A 6,603-nucleotide genomic window follows, 5' to 3' on the forward strand; every position below is an offset into this window, starting at 1 on the left:
ACCACTCCAGAAGTAACCCCTATTCTGATTTCTATCATTATTGATTAGTTTCTCACTTCTCATCCTGGAGAAGAATTTTAACAAGTGGAACAAGTGGAACCATACAGAGCTTTTGGTGTCAGGTTCTGTTACTCAACATAATACCTGTGAGATTCATCCATGTGATTAACCAGTACTTCACTCATTTGTATTATTTGTATAGTATTTCATTATAAGAATATACCACAAGTTATTTATTCATTCTGTTGATTTGCGTTTGGGTTGTTTCCAGGTTTTGGTTATTATGAATAAAGCTACTGTGAACATTCTTGTGTCTGTCTTGTGGTGGACAATGGCACTCATTTCTCTTGTACATGTAACTACTGGTTTAATTGCTGGTTCATAAGGCAGGTAGTGTTTAGTGTTAGTGGAAATATCCAAACAGTTTTTCAAAGTGGTTGTGCCATTTTATACTCCCACTAGCAATGTATGTACATCCCAGTTACTTCACATCTTTGCCAAAATTTGTCAAAAGCTTAAACTTTGGCCATTTTAGTGGGTGTATAGTAGCATGTCATTGCGGCTTTAACTTGCATTTCCTTGATGAGTAATGATATTGAGCATATTTTCATATGCTTATTAGCCATTTGAATATCTTCTTTTGTTAAGTGCCTGTTCAAGTCATTAGCCAATTTACAAAAGACAAATTTATAAAAAACAAATCAACCTTAATGAGATGTAATTTACAAACAATAAAACCTACTCATTTTAAGTATACAGTTTGATGAGTTTTGACAAATATATGCACTTATGTAACTGCCACCACAATCAAGATATAGTACATTTCCATCAACCCTAAAAGTTCCCTTGTGCCTCTTTGTAATCTATGTCCACATCCACAGTTCTAGCCAAATGCTGATCTGCTGTCAGTATAGATTACCTTTACTTGCTGTAGAATTTTATATAACCAGAATTATACAATATATACTCTTGTGTCTGGCTTCTTTCACTGGCCATATTTTTGAGGTGTGTCTGTATAGTTCATTCCTTTTTGTTGTTGAACGGTAGTCTTTTGTATGAATGTTCCATAATTTGGTTATTAATTCATCTGTTGATGAACATTCAGGTTATTTCCAATTTTTTGCTATTGTAAATAACAACTGAATAGAGCTATTATGAACATTTGTATAGGTATACCTTTGTATACACATATGTTTTTATTACTCTTAGCTGAATACTTGACTAGAATTGCTGGCACCATGTCATGTGGTAGTGTTTATTTTATTTTATTTTATTTTATTTTATTTTATTTTATTTTACTTTTTTGTATTTAATTTTGCAAGAAACTCCAAGCTGTTTTCCAAAGTGGTTGTAACATTTTACAGTCCAATGGGCAGTATATGAGAGTTCTAATTCCTTACATCCTTTCCAACATTTGGTGTAGTCAGTCATCTTAATTTTAGCCATTCTACTATAGAGTGGTAACTAATTGTGATTTACATTTATTTAACCCATTTTTAGTTAGGTATTTTGCCCTTTCCCTTACTTACAGATGTGTGGTATTATTTTAAAATATATTTTGGGGGGCACCTGAGTGGCACAGCGGTTAAGCATCTGCCTTCGGCTCAGGGCGTGATCCCAGAGTCCTGGGATCGAGCCCCACATCAGGCTCCTCTGCTATGAGCCTGCTTCTTCCTCTCCCACTCCCCCTGCTTGTGTTCCCTCTCTCGCTAGCTGTCTCTATCTCTGTCGACTAAATAAATAAAATCTTTAAAAATTAAAAAAAATAATAAAATATATTTTGGATATGAATCCTCTATTTTTTTTTTATTTTTTATTTTTTTATAAAATTTTTTCTTATGTTAGTCACCATACAGTACATCCTTAGCTTTTGATGTAATGTTCCATGATTCATTATTTGCGTATAACACCCAGTGCACCATGCAATACGTGCCCTCCTTAATACCCATCACCGGCCTATCCCATCCCCCACCCACCTCCCCTCTGAAGCCCTCAGTTTAGACATATTATTGAGACTATCTTCTTCCAGCCTCTAACTTATCCCTTTACTTTCTTGATGGTGGTGTTTGATGAAGTAATTTTTCATTCTGGTGAAGTACAATTTATCTGTTTTATTCTTTGATTTGTGCTTTTTATATCCTGTTTAAAAAATATTTGCCTACCTCAAAGTCATTATTGTATTCTTCAATGTTTTCTTCTGCAAGTTAGGTCATATTACCTATCACATATAGGTGTACAATGCGTTTTGAATTCTTTTACATGTATTGTTTGAAGTAAGCATCTAGTTTCACTTTTTCTCAAACAGATGTGTAGCACAATTTGTTGAAAGTTCCCACTGGATTTTTAAAAACGTTTCAACATAAACTCTTGTTGTGGAATCCACTTGTAGATTACAGCACTTAAGTAAACAGAGCAGATTATTAGGAATGTTAATGCTCCTCTGTTGAGTAATCATGCTCACAACCCAAAAGTTTAAGTGATCTCTCCTCAGCTAGATGGGGTGTGAGGGATTTTCCAATTAGTTACTGACAGTATAACTCAAGGCAAACTGATGTTGACCAGCCTCCACTCTGACTTTCCATTCTGGAGAGAACCAGGTGCTTGGGTTCATCTTTTCCTTAAACAGTGCACTTTCAGGAGAGTTCCAGTTCTTCCACATCTTGGTCAACATTTAGATGGTCAGTCATTTTAATTTCAGCCATCCTGGTACAATGATAACTAATTGTGGGTTAGATTTTTTTTTTTTAATTAAGCTTTAACATGAGTTTGGTGTCCTCAATGCTGATATCCATCCCTCCTCATCTCAATGCATTCTTTCTTTTCTTTTTATTGTGTCATTCTTTATCTTAAGAATTTTTCAGGGGTGGCACAGTCGGTTGAGCATCCAACTCTTGGTTTCAGCTCAGGTCATGATCTCAGGCTCATGAGATCAAGCTCCATGTGGGGCTCCCCACTCGGTGGGGAGTCTGATCGAAATTCTCTTTCCCTCTGCCTGTCCCGCTCATGCTTGCTCTCTCTCTCTCTGTCTTTATCAAATAAATCTGTAAAACTTTATTCTCAGACATTAAAACATAGCCTAATATTATAATTGCACCAAAATAAAACATGATCATCAAGAATTCAACCAGTATTCATAAATTCCCATGTATCTCATAGGAGTATTTTTAACTGCTGGCTTGGTCACTTTTTATATTTGAGGCATTAAAATAATTACTCAAATGATTTATCCTGAAATAATAGCCCATGTTAGAAATAATAATAACAATTTCGACTTTATTATTTTTTCCTTTCTACTTGAACAGCATTCTAAATATATTACATCAATTAGATGTAATATAATATACATTGCTATTTAAGTAGATATTGATATTATTTGATGCAAGTCCCTGATGTCATGATATAGACTTTTTTTTCTTTTTTTGAGAAAAAAACAGTGCTATAGACCCAGAGCTAAAGAAGAACTTAAAAAAAAAATACATGTACATGCCTTAATTACTTTTGAATTCAAACCTGAAGAAAAGTCAGTCTTCAGTGCTGTCACATGAAAAGGAAACTTTCTTTGTGTAAATCAGTGATCTTCAGTGTTGTCTTAGACCACCTATTATTCCCAGGGAGCTCCTCATGTAGTCCAAAGACTGAACCTTTGCATTATTAATGTGTATAGTACAAGCCTGTCTGTGCTTTGTTTCTGGCTTGCATTAATATTTATTATGTTTAATGAAAGCTAATTATCACCTCTTGAGAGCCCATTGAAAAGAGTTTATTGTATCCAGAATTTTGATGAGGCTTTTGAGCAATAACGTGATGTACTTGCAGGTCTTCATTGAAATACTACCCGGAGCAGAAAGTATAAAAAAAGCTCGAATACTCAGTCGTCAGTTCCTGTGAGAGGTGTTCTCTGAAGGAAGGAGAGTCAGCAGAGTGGAAAAGTAAGAAAGTGCAAATGTAAAAACTTCTTCTGTAATTAAAATAAGAGAAAGTTACTTTGATCATTTAACAATTTATAAAGTAGACAGTCAAGTAGTTTCTCCTCAATTTTGTAATAAGAAAGTATGAATAGTAAGAAACTTGTAGGGTTAGTACTTAAGGCTCTTAGATAAGAAATTTAAGTTGTAAATATTAATTATTATCTATGATAGTTAATTTTATTTGTTAGGTTGAGTGGGCCATCAGGTGTCCAGACAGTTCACCAAACATTATTCTGGATGTGTCTGTGAGGAGTTTCTGGGTGAGATTAACATCTGAATTGGTAAACTGAGCAAAATAGTTGCTCTTCTTACTGTGGGTGGGTATCATCCAATCAGTTGATGGTCCAAATAGAATATTAGGCTGACCTCCCTGGAGTAAAGAGAATTCTTCATACCTGAGAGTCTTTGAACTGAGATATCAGCTCTTCCTGGGTTTCAAGCCTTCTAGCCTTTGGACTAGAACTACACCACTGGCTCTCCTGGTTCTCATGCCTTTAGATTCAGATTGGAACTAAATCATTGACTCTCTTGGGTCTCTAGCTTGCCAACTCACCCAGCCAGTCTTGGGAATTGCCAGAAATTGCCAAAATCTCCAGTTGGTTCTGTTTTTCTTGGAGAACCCTGATTAATATAGTACCTTTCATCCAAAGGGAAAAATTTGAAATTTAGATTTAAAACTAAAAAGATTTTGTTTTCAAATACTCATATTCAATGAGCAGGATTTAAAGACAGACTCTCAAAGCCTTACTTTTCCTTTAATTATATGTGATAAAGCAATGGTTATCTACTGGGCTTCTCTGTCCCATGGCCACAGATTATAAACATGGTCCCAGCATTTATCCTGCCAGTGTCCTTGCTCATTGAAGTGTCAGGGAAGAGAATGGTATGGAGCAGCCAGCCATAACCCATATCCATTCTTTTCTGGAAAAATACACAAAGACATGTGCCTTCCTGATGGGAAAATTGGGTTCTCCTATGTTGTCTCACCTTTTGTGGAAAGCACAGAATACGTCTGTGTGTTCCTCACGCAATAGGCTGGCAGCCATTGTGCCTGAATGGTTAGACAGGTTAGACCTACTTCATGAGCCTCGGGGTCTTCCATTCAGTGGAAGAGGAAGTAGGAGGCTCCAATATGATCTCAGGTCTTAATCCATGTCTCCTGCTTTTTTGTAGAGTTCTTTGGAGATTATAAGAGATTATGGGATAAGTAACATAAATGCTTTGGATCCCATTTATTATTTGTTCTCTGGGGTGATGCATTATTGACCATAACCTTGAAAAGGAAGGGCGGTGACAGGCACAATAAATCGTTTTTAAAATCATCCAAATAAAACACCCAAGAGCTAGGTTTCTTTTTATACCAGAAATCTTGACCAGGATAACTGAGGGTGAACTCAGCTCCTTCTTACGCATCCATCTTGGATTCCAACTGCTCTAAAGGTGGCAGAAGACCAAGTCATGTGGGTGCTGGTGAAAGATTCATAGCCTTGAGAGAAAGTTTGGAGCTAGTTTGTGTGTGTGCGTGGGTGTGGGTGTTGGAGGGTGAGACGGAGAAAAGGGGCAGAGAGCTATTCTCTCTCTAGGAGTAACTAACACTCATGAGTTTAACAGTTTCAAAAACATTTCATATACTTTATTTTAGTTAAACCTCATGCCAAATTTAGTATGTAAATTAAAATTGTTATCCAGGTTTGACAGGTGAGAAAACTGAACAGTTGTAATTGGTCCAAATTCACATAGGCAGTATTGGAAGTGTCCTTCCACCTTACCCTCTGCTTCCCTAGGCTTTTAAAACAAACCTGGGTACCCATGAATCATCTCCAGGATGGCATAGGCACATATTGAGGAATGAAATAATATGGTCTTATTTGTGTCCTCTTCTGTGCAGGTCTCATGAGAGTTAGCTTAGATAGCGCTTGAAGAGATCTACAACAACAAAAAGCTATCTTCCTGGATTGCCTGGGCTTGGGATCTTCGGTCTATAAAGATCCATTGTCATAAACAGGTAAGAATTGAATTGAAAAATGATGAATCTATAATGTGGAACAGGAACTGTTTTGTTAGGGTTTAGTCATTTCCAGTAGATGAAATGGCATGAACTGCTAGAGATTTAGTAAGCTGAAGGTCATGTTGATTTAATATAAAATTTGTTCAGAACTGTTGTTTCGTTTGGCAAGTTATTTTCTTTAGAGTTTATTCCTTTAATATTTATTTTTCAATGAGCCATATTGCATACATTCAGGGTTGGACTGAGGCATCGTGTGTACCTCAGGAAAGCTAACAATTTGGCGCCTTTAAAAAAACCTAAATCCTTCAAATATTTGGTTAACACTTATTTAGTGGAGCAGAAAGAAACTGCTTTTTTATCATAAAAGAAAAAGCTACAGTAAGCATTCAATATGCAGAACATAACATTTTAACTTATTTGTAATTATCTTTCATTTTTTCAGTTCATAATTAAATAATAAGAGGGGAGCCTGGGTGGCTTAGTCAGTAGTCTGCTCCTCCCTCTCCTGTACCCTCTGCCCCTCTTCATGTTTGCATGCACACTCTCTCTCTCTGAAATAAATAAATAAAATCTTTTTTAAAAAACAAAACGAAAAAAAGCGTAATTGAATAATAAGAGACTAATATT

At 35.9% G+C, this 6,603-nt stretch overlaps 1 long non-coding RNA gene across 1 annotated transcript in view; it reads left to right on the plus strand.

Moving 5' to 3' along the window:
* The window catches only part of LOC123791911 (uncharacterized), a 205,712-nt gene extending 199,686 nt beyond the window's left edge, over positions 1-6,026 (plus strand). Inside the window, exons 5-6 of the long non-coding RNA XR_006779555.2 lie at positions 3,817-3,929; positions 5,857-6,026. This is a non-coding gene — a long non-coding RNA (uncharacterized LOC123791911). The remainder of the gene's footprint in view (positions 1-3,816; positions 3,930-5,856) is intronic.
* Positions 6,027-6,603: the final 577 nt, after the last annotated feature.

Source organism: Ursus americanus, chromosome 10 (assembly GCF_024610735.1).
Source record: "Ursus americanus isolate L20-20 chromosome 10, mUrsAme1.1.p, whole genome shotgun sequence".
NCBI lineage: Eukaryota > Metazoa > Chordata > Mammalia > Carnivora > Ursidae > Ursus > Ursus americanus.